The sequence below is a fragment of the Malaya genurostris genome, chromosome 2 (assembly GCF_030247185.1).
Source record: "Malaya genurostris strain Urasoe2022 chromosome 2, Malgen_1.1, whole genome shotgun sequence".
In the NCBI taxonomy this organism is placed as follows: Eukaryota; Metazoa; Arthropoda; class Insecta; order Diptera; family Culicidae; genus Malaya; species Malaya genurostris.
The window spans coordinates 246,947,093-246,963,031 of record NC_080571.1 but is presented as its reverse complement, the minus strand read 5'-3'; the positions used below and the strand labels follow the sequence as shown (position 1 = coordinate 246,963,031).

General features: G+C 36.1%; 1 protein-coding gene across 10 annotated transcripts in view; it reads right to left on the bottom strand.

The window, feature by feature from the left end:
* The window catches only part of LOC131428544 (arrestin domain-containing protein 3-like), a 69,999-nt gene extending 54,379 nt beyond the window's left edge, over positions 1–15,620 (bottom strand). For 2 of the 10 annotated variants that reach the window (XM_058592560.1, XM_058592567.1), the window contains exon 1: positions 15,525–15,619. The gene's annotated coding sequence lies outside the window, so the exon portion shown is untranslated. Of the gene's footprint in view, positions 1–14,987 lie in introns of all 10 variants that reach the window. The other 8 variants (XM_058592565.1, XM_058592569.1, XM_058592561.1 and 5 more) reach the window with 6 other exon arrangements.
* Positions 15,621–15,939: the final 319 nt, after the last annotated feature.

The window sequence follows — 15,939 nt, the reverse complement described above, 5'->3', positions numbered from 1 at the left end:
AATGCTTTATCGACCGTTCTTCGGTATGTTACTGCATCTACATAATTTCACGTTCATTATGCATTATGTGTACCATGTATGTGGTACCAATTTTATTGGTAGTTAATCAAGAACACGATAAAGTACTTAAACTCAGTAGAAAGTGATGTCGGATTTACGCGTGACGATTTACTAGTACCAAGACATTAGTTTCGGGACCTCATTTATTATGAATGCATATATTTTGTTTCAAGCTTTTGTATAGGTACTCTTTTACCACTTACTGGTAGATTGTGGATCCACATTTCATAACTTCCTCCTCGTTATGTTTTTTTTTCCTACTAAAACTTTCCATTATTACTAAAAATTGCATTTCGTTACTGAAAGGTAATAGAATTGCTGGAAGAAACCGACTTTCGAAAGGAGCCTCACAGATCCTTAGTATTATATACCATTCGACTCAGCTCGACGAGATCGGAAAATGTCTTTGTGTATGTGTGTACATCAGTCAACGATTATTTACAGCTCAATTTTCTCGAAGATAACTGAACCAATTTCAACATGCTTAGGCTCTTTTGAAAGCTACTATTGGACCATTGATCAAATTAGAAGATCAAATGGCTTTGACTTCTGGTTCCGGAGATGTAACCGACAAAACGCGTTGTTTTTTTACCGTTCAATTTTTTCAGATATACCTGAGCCGATTCCAACAAAGTTACGTTTGCTTGAAAGCTACTATTAAGTCATTAATGATGCGGAATGCGCGCGTCGCGTTTTTGATCAATTATTCAAAAACTAGACCGACTTTCGAAAAACTAAAAACACTTAAATTTTTGCAATTCAATTTATCACAACTTGAAAAATTGAATGTTGCTTTGCCGAGCCGTAATTGGTTTTTGAAATGTATAAACGGCTACTGTTCCGTTCCACGGTGATGGTTTTAGAACTGAAAAGTAGTGTTTGTAGCTAAATTTCACAAAGAATCTAAAAATGGAACTAGAAATTATAAAACTTTACCCAAAACAACCAAAATTTGGAAAAGTTTACATAAACTTTTCCGTATTTTTTTTATTGCTTGCGCGCTGCTGTTTCGTATTGAGATGGTGTGAGAAATGCACGGTGGGCACGGAGGCATTTTATCGTGAGAAAAAATTACATATCAAATTATGACACGAATTTATGCAGCATTGGGCTTTGTGTAGAAATAAAAACGAGTTGAATACAATAAAATAGTTATTGTAAGAAATCGTTTATTTTCTAAGTAACTGTCTTTTATAATGTCCAAGTATGTTGAGTTCAATGCATTGATATTGCTGAAACAATAATGTATGGCTATGTAATATAATATAATAAGTATTATTTCAGATTGTAGCAATTCATTATAGCAAAACTAAAAACTCAACCTTGACAGGCTACTGAATGAAATGAATACAAGCCAAGTATATCGTTCATGTAGAACATTTCAAAATATAATATTGGTGCTAGAACCAGAATTCAAAAATATATATGTTCATGGAAAATGTTTCATTCTACTGAATAGAGGATCAGAATAAAATGTATTTGGCACAATCTCCGTATAATTGTATAGGATAAAAAAATTCAAATAAACATCGCCAAGCAAAACACAGACTTTCTTGGTATTACGTTTATTGTGGAATTTGGCGTTTCTGTTTCGACAGACTTTGCAGCCGATTCATAGCATTACACAACTAGTACTACGATCCTATTGACATAATAGGAATACATTGGCAGTAATTCCAGTCCAGTAATTTATTTAACGTGTTTTATTCGATAAAGAAATTAGACCACACTCTATCATTCGTGTCAAGTGAATACTTTTACATAAATTTCATCTCATCGGCGTGATGGCTCTGGTGAATTTCTGTCAAAGATACCGAAAATACTTGAATGTTTTCTTGTCTTCAATCGTTCTTTTGAAGGAGAATCCATGCTTGCTACTAAACTGCTACTAAACTCAGGTAAGCAACTTAGTCAATACATATACACTCAAGTCTTTTTTTATGCGAGTTTACGTACCGCATAACTCTGAAACTTCGCATAAAAAAACCGCATATCTCTGAAACTTTGCATAAAAAACGCATAACGCTGAAAATTCGCATAAAAAAGTCGCATAAAAAAAGACCTCAGTGTACATATAACCCCAGGTTAATCAATCATAATTACTCTTGCTTCATAGTTCTAATATAATAGTAATCACTAACAGTAACGATTGAATTAGGATATATTCAAAGTGTGAAGGATTCAAAAATCCGTTACGAATAACTGAATCTTTTTACAACCCAACAAAACGAGTGGTAAGCCCCCTGCGCTAAATCACTAGAAATATACTCGGTTTCTATGTATCGGTTTTTCTTGTTATGCTTTGTGCGACGATTCAGTCAACTCAAATGGTTAAAATTTTGTGCGCCTTTTTTTAGACTACATTTCACCTTAAGTTCGAAGATCAAAACTCTTTTACTTCTGGTTCCAGAGATATGATGGTACAAGTGGTGTAACAAACAAAACGCACTTTATTTTTACCGCTCTCTTTTCTCGGAGAAGGGTGAATCGATTTCACCGATTTCAATAAACTTAGGCTTGTTTTTATGCTACTGTGTGTTCATTAAACAGGTTTGAAGTTCAAATGGCCGTCACTTACGTTTCCGGGGATATAATGATATAAGTGACGTAAACGTCAAAGCTCATTAGGGAACCATCCATAAACACTGTACACCAAAATTTGGATTATTTAACCCCCCGTCCCCCTCTTAGACATTCGAAGAATAATTTTACTGTCGAACTGCCCAAAACAACCAAGCTCTCGAGCAGGGTTATGTTTTATAACGACAAACTGCTAACTGCTCAACTGACAAATTTTTACTGAAAGTTAAAATAATTCGCGACATGGTCCACAGCCTTAGTGTTACTAGAAATACTTAAAAAGTGGTCTAGATAAATTTTGTTTTTCAACAAGATGATACTGAAAGCCCCAAGGCGAGCGCAGTAATGTACTATTTGAGTTGAAAATTAATTTTGTTATATTGTTCTTAACATAGAAAGTCGTGCACCGGCTGGTGTCATCAATTCTCAGTTATAAAAGATACATAAGCGATAATAAGATACAATAATTCTCAAACGTCTCTACCGGATGAGCGATAGGAAAGAAAAAGGTTTTTTTTCGTAAAATGATTCAAATGAAAAATTGTTAGTTTAGTTTAGCCTCTGGTGTATTTTTCGAAAATTTGCACTTCCGCAATTCTAGACCACAGATAACAAATATACAGGCTCGAACAATTTTTTTTTTCAAAATCCTGTGTAAATGTTTGATTTGCTTATGTTAGAAACACTACTGCCACCTACTCGACTGTTCGTCGCGCGCTTTGAAAACGTTCCACTACGTTCCAGAACGATAACAACATTCCTCTACCTGATATAGAAATATTCAAACAGCATTCACTTATCGCGCTATAATTTCGGAACCGAAAGTCGGATCTGGATCAAGGAACAATATTTGCTATACCAAACCAGATTTTCTTTTGTCACAATTTCAATAAAAAATCGTTGTATGAAATACAAATTTGGTTATTTGGTAGTATTAAATACAGAAACAGTGTTGTGATCTCATTACCGACACTGCAGCTTTCTCGACCAAGGTCAATTGGTTTCAAACGTTGCACAGTTTGACTTAGTTAGTTTGAGGTTTTGTCTAAATAAATCTACCATGATGCAGTAAAAGTACAAGCGACTCAAATAAATAAACAATAAATTGAAAAAATGTAAATAGAATAGATTTACTGCTGAAAATATTGGGTCTACAACAGTTTCGTACCTAGGATAGCGGATAGCGGATTAACGAGTGACACCGTTTGTTTTGGCGCCCCAAAACCAGTGCGGTAAATTTTCATTTTTAATCGAATATTATTAGACGAAAATGAAATTTATGGCCATTGACTTTTTGTAATTTTATTCATTTACTGTTCTTTTGTTTAATATTTCAAATATAAGCTCCTTATAGTACTAATATTCAAAATCATCCATATCGCTTATGAATTAAAATATTAGATCATCGTGGTATTAAAAAAAATGGAGAACTTAATCTAAGGCAGACGTTCATATTACACGAACGGAAAGTACAAAATCAGTTTCGCAATCTAATTCAATGATGGATGTGCTAAGGATAAATTTAATTGAAATGCGGGAAATGAAAGTACAGAGAAATGCACCAAAAACTCAGGCCCCTATTTCATTATTCTGAAGATGTAAAAATAATAATTTTTGTGCAAGCGGGCTCATCACTGATGTGGAAATTATAGGATTGTCGAAAAATAACATCATTTGCGTTCCGATGTCGTCGCATTTTTTCTGCCAATTCGCCGTACACTTATAGACGGTCCCTTTCTGTTTCTACAGGATGGCGTCAAGTTATTGAATTTATTACTTCCTCCTCGCTGAGCCAAAATGTATTTCCAATTTTGGTAGGAATTGCTCTTTAGCTTTGGATCTTTCCATGATTTTATATTACCATTTCTTTTTGCCTGTCTGTGTTGGTAAACAAGGACATAAATTAACTGCTAGAAGAAAAAAAAATCTGCAACATACTATAGTTCTTCAAAGGGATATTGCTTTGTGGGTCGGGTCAAGTAAATGGTCGGAACAATAACATCAAGCAGCTGATCCGAGACTGAAAGTCATGTCGGTGCAGTGTTTTACCCTGGGTGCCATTCAATCAATCGGCATTCAATTCGGTAGTCGAGAAACTTCTCTAATTAGTGTTCTGTAATTAGATAAGTTCCCTGATGATGACACAATCGATAACGATGCAAAAAATAACATTTTTAACTTTATGAAATAACCTGAGCTTTAATTTGAATTATTGGTATCATTGGGAATGATAACTTTTGGAGGCAATCAGCAATTTATAAGGTATCAGAATGAAATAATACCCAACGAAAACATTCTTCTTCGGCATCAGTACACGACCTAATTCAATCAGGGGCAAGGAAAACCCCAAAAAGCTTATCAGAGGCTAATGTAGCACCGTGCACAAAAGGTCGAATCTCGTACCATCTTACCATCATAATGCTTTACGGTATGGGGTCATACGATGAAAGATATGGCCTCTTTCGTCGGTGATAACAAAACTCGGGATGAAAAATGGCGGTTTCACTGCTCTACCTGCGTAAATTAGTAGAAAAAGGGGAATACGAAAAGTTAAGTCTCTTTCCTGGCAACATTCTCTGGAAAGATTGTAAATAAAGGCTGGAAATGTTGCTTTAAAATTTAATTACTGCTTAAAGCTTATTCTCAGTGTCCATATGAATGGTAACATCGCAGCAAATAAAATACGCTCATTGTTTTCTTTCCCTTTTTACTGCTTTACTGGTCGAAAATTGATGTTTTGGGTATACAATGTTGAGACTTTCATTTTTTTTTCATAAACACGTTTATTTCGTAGGCAATATAAAAGGTGATTTTTTTGAGGTTAGGATTTTCATGCATTAGTATTTGCTCAGATTTTTTGAGGTTATGATTTTCATGCATTATTATTTGCTCAGTATGCTCTGACATTTCATCATGAATAGACTTACTAACGAGCAACGCTTGCAAATCAGTGAATGGGCCCTAGAAAAGTTGGCAGAAAATCCGCTTTTTTATCGACAAATTTTGTTCAGCGATGAGGCTCATTTCTGGTTGAATGGCTACGTAAATAAGCAAAATTGCCGCATTTGGAGTGAAGAGCAACCAGAAGCCGTTCAAGAACTGCCCATGCATCCCGAAAAATGCACTGTTTGGTGTGGTTTGTACGCTGGTGGAATCATTGGACCGTATTTTTTCAAAGATGCTGTTGGACGCAACGTTACAGTGAATGGCGATCGCTATCGTTCGATGCTAACAAACTTTTTGTTGCCAAAAATGGAAGAACTGAACTTGGTTGACATGTGGTTTCAACAAGATGGCGCTACATGCCACACAGCTCGCGATTCTATGGCCATTTTGAGGGAAAACTTCGGAGAACAATTCATCTCAAGAAATGGACCGGTAAGTTGGCCACCAAGATCATGCGATTTGACGCCTTTAGACTATTTTTTGTGGGGCTACGTCAAGTCTAAAGTCTACAGAAATAAGCCAGTAACTATTCCAGCTTTGGAAGATAACATTTCCGAAGAAATTCGGGCTATTCCGGCCGAAATGCTCGAAAAAGTTGCCCAAAATTGGACTTTCCGAATGGACCACCTAAGACGCAGCCGCGGTCAACATTTAAATGAAATTATCTTCAAAAAGTAAATGTCATGTACCAATCTAACGTTTAAAATAAAGAACCGATGAGATTTTGCAAATTTTATGCGTTTTATTGTTTAAAAAAGTTCTCAAGCTCTTAAAAAATCACCCTGTACATAAGTTTTTCTTCGCCGTGGCATCCACAATATATAGTACTTTAGGCTAAACTTCAACTAAATGTGAAAAAATACAGTAGAATAACGTTCAGTAAAAAACGAAATACACCTGACTTGATACTTACTCTTGGAAGTCAAACAGTTCAAAAATGCGAAAGAATTAGGGACTTAGGAATAATACTAGATTCTAAAATGACTTTTGTTGACCATTATAATACAATCATAAACAGAGCCAATAACATGCTAGGATTCATAAAACGATTTTGTTACTGTTTTCATGATCCGTATACAATTAAAACATTATACATTGCCTATGTTCGGTCATTACTAGAATACTGTAGCTTAGTTTGGTCACCTTACTTAATCACATGGGAAGATCGAATAGAATCAGTTCAAAAACAATTTTTGTTATTTGCACTTCGTAAATTAGGTTGGACAAGACTTCCTCTTCCGTCATATAAAGCCCGCTGTATGCTAATAAGTATTCAAACATTAAAAGAACGCAGAGAATTTTCAATGGTCTCATTTGTAAATGACATTGTCTCGAATCGCATAGATTCCAGTCAACTCCTGTCCAATCTAAATTTTTACATACCATCTCGGCGTTTAAGAAATCGAAATATTTTTATTACAAACCACCAGCGAACAAACTATGCGAAAAATGGGCCAATAAATCAATTGATGGCTGTATACAACAAGCATTCAGAAGCAGTCGATTTCACTATGTCAAAAAACAAACTAAAGCAATATTTCAGTTCTATTCGGTAAGCCAATTATTATTATTTAACTCATAATAAATTATACATCTATTTAGAATCTATTTAGAATAGTTTACAAATTTAAGACGATTATTGTAATTATCCTTATGGTCTACTTTTGATTGACGACAAATAAATAAATAAAATCAAGTACGTTTCGAATATCATATTAGTATGATGGTATTCACTAGTTAATCTAAACACTGTTTTTATCAAGCGATTTGCTATTATAAATTATTTGAAATAAAATACATTTATTTTGTACATGATCTTATAACTATCTATCTAGGTTTGTTTGTATCAGTTCATCACTTTTATTCATATAATATAGCTGGCTATTGGTTGAACTCATGGGAGAGAAAGAGGTCTAACATAAAATAAAATTTAAAATGGAATTCCAATGGACTTAATGAAATGATAAAGAAGTTTCATGTAAGGAAGGTAACGACAAACAAGAATGTCGCGAACTGGGACATTGGATAGTCTACCTTGAGTACGCAAGGAATTTATTAGTTGAGCTCTGACATCACGATACTCCACGCATGTCCAAACGACATGATCAATATCGCGATAACCTTCGCCACAAGCACAATGATTAGTCTCGGAAAGTCAAATTCGAAGGAGATGTGCATTTAACGTGTAGTGATTGGACATGAGTCTGAACACCGTACGAATGAAGTCTCTACTCACATCTAGTCCCCTGAACTATACCTTTGTCGATATTTTAGGAATAATTGAGTGCATCCACCGACCCAAATCAGCTTCATCCCAAGAAGCTTGCCAGCTGGCAAGTGTTCTTTTGCGAGACGCGCTAGAGAATTCGTTGGAAGCAATCGGTCTCTCATAAATAGCACCACGTTTGGCTAAAATATCGGCTCTTTCATTGCCTGGAATGGAGCAATGAGCCGGGATCCAAACTATTGTGAATTGATAATTAGTATTCAATATGTCGTTCAGACACTGTTTCATTTTTCCCAAGAAAAACGGTTCATTTTTGTCAGTAGCGTTTGAGCGAAAGGCTTCAATTGCACTCAGACTATCTGTGAAGAGAAAATAATGGTTTGGAGATAATGTGACGATTACACTCAAATTATAATGAACTGCTGCTAACTCTGCTATTTAAACAGATGCTGATTCTTGAAGCCTAAATGAAGCCTCCCCACGTGCATTTGGAATCAAACCACACCCCGAGGTATTTAAAAGTCAAAACCTGTTGGATCATTCTTCCCATCATATGAAGCTTTCTTGAAAAGACGACCAGTTCTGTTTTCTCCGTAGAGAATTCGATACCCAGATGATCAGCCTAAACGGACAAGTTATCTAAGGTATCTTGCAATGGTTTTTCCAGATTAATAGCCTTGGGTCCAGTAACTGAAACCACGCCATCATCTGTAAATTGTCTTAGTGTGCATGGGGTTACTCGGGTCAGGTGGAACAATATTTTGCTCAAGAAACTTGTTGAACAATTCCAACAAACGCCTTTTTGCAAAGTCGGGCAGATTCTTCACCAAGTTGAATTTAATTCTGTCCAACCCAGGAGCGTTATTGTTACAACCATTATTTGGAGAAGACTCCCTAATAATGCTCTGCGTAGGAAAAGAATCTGGGCAAACTTTCCTCGCAAAATCAAATATCCATCGGTTAGAGTATTCCTCACTCTCATTTTCTACGTTACGATTCTTCATTCGTCTGGCCGTATTCCAAAGAGTGATCATTGAGGTTTCTCTTGATAACTTGACAAATACGTTGATTTTGGATATACCGGATCAACGTTCCTAGTTCCGGAAGTACCAGAAAAATGCTCATGTACTCAAAACCGGAAACCGGTTTTAGTTCTAGAACTGAGCTCATTTTCAGAATCCATGTGTTCCGGAATTTGGAATCCTGAAGTTTGTTCCAGAAATCTGATGTTGATATCCTACATGCGAATTCTGGACTCGAATTCCTAGAATAAATTAAGGAGCCTTTAGTCAAGAAACCAGTTCCAGAATCCAGAAATAGGATTCAGTTCCAGATTCATGGTTTTGGATTCTAAATCTGTAATCTGGAACTAAACTCTGAAACTGAATTCTGCAACTAAATTCTAATAATCCCAGTTCTGAATTTAGACCCGAAATTCCAGTTTAATTTGTCAGTTCTAAAATCCAATCCATAATTTGTCCAGTTAAACATTTTGCCTTACTGCATCAAAACCATCGTCCGAGTGTGAAAAAGGTAAGCAATCGTAATGAGTTTTACTCAATATATCTAAAAGTTTGTGTTATTTAGGGTTATCTTATACTGTTGTAATTGAATCAAAAATTGATGATCATATTTCTGATGGCATGGAGGAAGAATTCTGTTGTTGCGTTTAGTACAGGTCGAGATATTCACGATTAAGTTCTACCCATTCTTCTACAGGGCGAATTTTAGAAAGACGCTCTGTAGTAAAGTGAGACATATTCACATAAAAAAATATGATGAAACGAAGAGAAAGAGACAAATCTTTTTGTTGTTTTCATGTACTTTTATTCACTACGTGTTGTCACCATTCTTTCTAACGTGTTGTATTATGGCAAGTCGAAATTCGATGCGTTAAACGATAAAAATTCTAAAAATTATGCTAGTTGCTGGCCAAACAAACCGGTATAGCTGAAGCTATACCGGTTCTCAGCTCCAGGTTCCAAAAGTACTGAAAACGGTGGCTAAAAACTTAAAAACAAAACTTTCTTCATTTTCTCCGAGATAACTGATATAGATAATCATCAACTTAGACTCAAATGAAAGAGTCTGCGTCTATAAACATAAACTGCTTTTGACTTTTGTTCGGATTTGACCTCCGGTTCCGGAGCAACAGAGTGAAGTATGTTTAAAACTATAAACCATCATTTAGTGCGAAGTTCCAAAAACAAAAACGAAGAAGTCCTATAAACATGAGTTAAAACAAAAACCGGGAGAACCAGAATCTAATCACTACTCATGCCAGTCCATCCCGATGCTATTCTGCATCCGAAAATTGTCGGAGAAAAAGATTCTGCGACTGACCTACATTTGAGTTGAACAGCTTGGGTTCAAAACTGCTTTAAGACAACCGACAGAACATGTTTTTATTTCAGGATCCAGAGAAATACCGTTGTTTGCATATTGCCTTGGGATGCATGCATGGATTTTCCCGGCTCCACTTTATTTTTCGATCCGTCCATGTTCGAGGAAATTCATGGGATTACGAAACACTCATTCCTGGTGGAAATCTCCAGTTTGTTCCAGAATATTGGTTCTAAGAAAATATTCTGAGCTGACGGCCCACGAATTGAGCAGGTTACTGCTTTCTGTAGTTGAAACAATAATTTATCTGTAGTAATTAAAAAATAATTCATTCACAACAGTTCTTTATAGCCTGGATATGCAATCGTTGTAAAAACCGACCTTATAACCGGACCCCGGAGGGCCGAGCGCCATATACCATTCGATTCAGTTTGTCGATATCACAAAATGTCTGTTTGTATGAATGTATGTATGTCTGTTTGTATGTGACAAATAATGTCACTCAATTTTCTCAGAGATGGTTTCCGGTTCCGGAATTACATGGTGATATTCAATGGAAAAAAGTCACTCACTTTTTCCGAAATTGCTGAACCGATTTTCACAAACCTAAATTCAAACGTGAGGTCTTATGCTCCCATAGTCTGATATTGAATTTCATCTGTATCCGACTTCCGGCTCAGGAATAACAAGGTAATATGGGTAAATTTATGAGAAAATGCGCACTCAATTTTCTCGGGAATTTCTTAACCGATTTTCACAAATTGAGTTGGAAATAAAAGGTCTTGAAAATTTTAATAAAATCCCCGACATGTCGATCCGAATCCGACTTCCGGTTTCGGTGTTACAGCGTGATAAGTGATAATCTTTCAATTTCACGAGAATTTTTCACAAGTTTTCGTTTAGTTGGCTCAACGGAAAAAATGCATGAGAGGTAAATCAGCCAGCTTTAATTCGAACAAAGTCTTTGTCTCCATACTCAACATTTCAATGGAATAGTTTTTTCACTTAACTTATTATATGTTGGTCAAATGTCTAATCGTCATAAAATTTACGACACAGATAAGTACGAAATTTTCAAAAAAAGATTTTATACTTATTTGAACTTGTAGATCTGGTTATACGACGGTCGCAGAGACTTTTTACGACTGTGACGATTTCCGGGTTCTGGCTTTGGAAATAGATTGTCAAAAACTTCAAAGCTGGATTAAAACAGATTTTTTCATTGTTTCCGATACGATTTTGTGAAAGAACGGAAAATTTTCAATCGAAATGGTGTGAACAAAATTTTGCTAAATACTACCATTTTCAAGACACACAGATTTCAAACTGACGAAATCAGCATCTTTCGTAAATCAGAAATCTAGAAATCAGCATCTTTCGTAATTTATTTTTGAAATAGATTTCATTTTTTCACTTCTATTCTTGTAGTAACTCTGTAATATAGTAATTGTATATTATATTTGGTTATATAAAATAATATAAATTGTAGGAAGTTTCATCAGATTTTACCTGTTTAGAGAAGAGTTTTCTCCGATAATATTCTTCCGATAATGGAGTTGATTTGTATGGTGCAGCGTTTGTTCTTTGAATCGTAATTAGATAAAGAAATTCAGATCGAAAATAAAAATTTCAGCAGTTAATCGACTTTAGATTCAGTTTTTGCAATGACTGAGCGGAAATATATATTGGAGAAGCCAAGTGAAAGAAAAACTAACAGAAAAGATGAATTTTTGGAAAAAGATACGCTCAGAGACAGGACTCGAACCTGCGTTCTTATGCATTCCGTGCATACGCGCTACCATTTCGCCACTCTGATCTTGTTTTAGCCACTGCAAAACTCGAAACAGACACAGTAGCAACGTACATCGAACATGGTCTACATCCTGGCCGTCTCACACGACCGATATCTCACATCCAAACATCTTCTCTGTTCATCAACACTAGTCCTCTCGCTTTATACCTATTTCTCCGATCAAGCATTGAGTAGGAGAGTGTATTTAAAATCGCTTGTCACCTTCTTAATGGTGCCAGTCGCTGGCTGGACATATACAGCTCCAATTAAATTAACAATGACGGGTGAAAAATTTATGCGTCATCTTAACACATGGGCTAAAAAGTCCCGGGCTTAACACATAGATGGTGTTAGTTTCAATGCAGTCACCTTTTTTCAGTTAACACTAACCTTTAAAAGACAGCTGTCAAAATTTCATGATGTTCAATTCATTAGTTTGTGGGTTATTGTGCTAAGAGTGACGCTACTTTTATTATTTTCAGAACAATGGATCGAAAACAATTTCGTGTTTTAATTTTACACTGCTTCTTGATGGGAAAAATACCGTTCAAGCGAAACAATGGCTTGAAATGTGACTCCGCTCCATCAGAAACAACAATATTATTATTATTATTATTATTATTATTATTATTATTATGTTGCTTTATTTACCCTCGGTTTTAACCTTACGGTCATTCGCCGAGGTTAGTAACAACAATAAAACTTTGGTTTACTGACTTTAAACGTGGTCGTAGAGACACCGATGATGCAGAAAGTAGTGGACGTCCAAATGAGGCGGTAACACCAGAAAACAAAAACAAAAATTCACAAAATCGTTTTGAAAGATCGAAAAGTTAAGTTGCGTGAGTTAGCTGACCTCGTAAAGATATCAAAAGAACGTGTTGGCTTTGTATTACATGAGAATTTGACGTGAGCCGTTTGCTCATTGTTCACCAAAAACGGGGACGTGTTGATGATTCTGGGCAGTGTTTATACACAAACCGGAATTTTTGCGTCGACATGTAACAATGGATGAAACATGGATTCATCAATTCACTCCGGAATCAAAACGATCGTCATCGGAATCAAAACGATCGTCAGCTGTTTGAAAGTCAGTAATTTTTTTCCGACTACAGTAAAACGATCGTAGTGTGTACATCGCAGTTGTACGAAGTATTCTGGAATAAGGGATACAATCTGCAAAACAGAGCTGTCCATTTACTCTGTGCGACGAAGAGCAAGTGTAATTTCTCCCCTGACACTGACAAAATCAACGAGAGCTCTTCTCATTCACAAATATACACCACTGTTACATAGAGTATGCACGCATCATGAGAGCGCATGTTTATTCTCTTTCGCCTAAAGCACTGGATCACACCAAAGTGCTTGTACAGAGCTTTCAAAATCTCTGAGGTGAACGCAGATATTTTCACCGAAGTGTACATGCCGATGAGCACTTTGGTGTATGGTTCGCATAAGCGGTTACCCATATTCAATTAAATTTATCGTTAAAATTTCGCGTTTCCTTTCTGAGAAAAAGATTTTTATAGAAAAGCCAGCGCTATTTCTATAAATTAAAAAAAAACAAATCACATAAGTGGTCTCTCACTAGCAAGCACAAGTGATCACTTAGGTGTATTTAGGCTAGAGCGCGTGAGAGCGATTCATGCGAAAAGAATGTGGTTCACTCGCACCAGCTTCTTTAAACACTATTGCGCACTCAAAGTATGTTTATTCGACACTGAGAAGAAGTGCGCTTTCCTTTTTGGGTAGAGTTCGCTTACTGCACCCCCAGTGTAGACATAAATCTTACACTAGCGTGTATCATTCTAGTGAAATGCCATCACTGTTGCCAAAATAGACGAGCACTTCTTCAACGGCTCTTCGTTTCCGATTTATGGAATGATAACATCGATTGCCCCATGCTGTTGGAAACTCAGTGTTCTTGGACTTTAGCTCTTCAGGTATATCATTGGGGAGAATCGACTTTCTTCGACGCTCAATTCGCAATTTCGCATACAGTGCGGCCATAAAAACACCCGGGCTGGCGGATCAATGCATAGGGCGCTTGTTTCTATCACAAAAAAAAATAAATTGTACAGGTGATTTAATCCCTCATACGATGTAATTAATAAAGACCTAATTTGTCAAAAGACGGAAAATTTAATTTGTAATGAATATTCAGTGAACACACGGATAAAAATCTATTCCCGGAATCATGATTAAAATCATGAAATCATGAATCATGTCTATTATGAATATTAAGTCATGATTTCATGATCAAAACGATTGATATCATGAACAGTAAAACATCTTTCATGAAAATTTTCATGATATCAATCATTTTGCTCATGAAATTTCATAAGAAGGCATGGTTCATGATATCATGATTAAAAAATCATTGTACCGGCAATAGACTTTTACCCGTGCATAAGTCTTTACAAAGTATAAAAATTTAATCAAAGACAATAAACCAACAAACAAGACCTTGATATTCAGACAGCTTAGTGCCAAGTTGAGAAGATTTTCAACATACATTTTCCAGAATATTCGGAAATTTAATATTAATAATATTAGCAATATCTGAGAATTTGGTTATTACGGAACCGGAAATCGAATTTGGACAATCTATGGAACTACATGATATGAGAGAGATAAAAATCGATATCTTCCATTTTAACACAATTATTGGCTAAGCGAATTTGGAAATTATTATTAATTTATATGTATTTTACAATCTGCACTCACTTTTTCAAAACACAGAAGGTATTGAAGGCGCACCTAGAATTTGATACATAAGCAATCGTCAGTAAGATTGTTTTTTTTTTAAATCTGAGGACCACTCCCAAAAAGAAATTCTGCGTACGGACCTGAGCCAAAAATAATATTTTACCAAAAGTAACATTTTAGTAAAATAGACATGAGTGAGTGAGACGTGTCGCGGTGAATATCGGTACGGTTCCCTTGATTTAAAAGATAAATGAAACCTGATTAGCGCTAAGTGACGAACATTCCTCATTCCAACGGACAAGCTTTCAACATTAAAAGTAAAGTTACTACATTTGGGTCCGCTTATTCACTTGTCGTTTCTTCTTGTTGCTCTTATCGGTTTACGAATTCACTGAAGTTCAATTCAAATACCTATGTAATGGAATCAATGTTTGACTGATAGCATCCTGCTTCGATTGGTTAGAACTTGATTCTGTAGGTCAATTGATTGGTTTCCATCTGTCACAGAGCGTCCTAATCACATTAGGAAGTTAGAAGATTGGGTTGCAATCTTGTACACAATCATACAACTGAAGCCACTCGTGGTTTAGTAATAGAACTGCAAGATAGTAGCAGATAGTTCTCGTTCAAAATATGTCATAGATTATGATACGATAAACACCGGAATCAATCAACTTTTTAACCAGCAACGATTAGTTTCCAACAGACGTCCTAACCGATGTGTTCTCACTTCTCGAGACACATGTCCTGCACAGTACGAAAGTATGAAATTATATCCACTTGGACTGACAAGCACTTCCGTTTTTTTCCTTCCGACAACAATATGAATTGCGCCCTTTTTCCGTTACATATGTATGTATGCTGTACCCGAGGAAACCGCAAACAACCTTCGGAAACACACGCGTCAACCTACAACGTTGTGCGATATCCAGCGAAGTTACGTCCGTTCACCTCGGCGTTTGTATACAAACTGATGACTACGCTGCCGCTACCGATGACGATGATAATTCTTCGCCACTATATGGTCCACCAGGACAGCAGGGAGCGGTGTGATATAGAGCCAGCCTCCTGGAGCGAGAAGCGCTGGCAGATTGGCTTTGTGGTACGAAGCCTCTCAACGATCTGAGAGAAGTTGTAATTTGTTCTATTTCTGGGATATTTTGATTAACTGATTTAGTAGCCGGTTATGTGTGTGTGTGTAGATTAAGCGTCGAGAGTACGACCAACATCGTTGGGGACATCTACTATCGGTTGAACATAATATGATTTACTCTGGAAACAC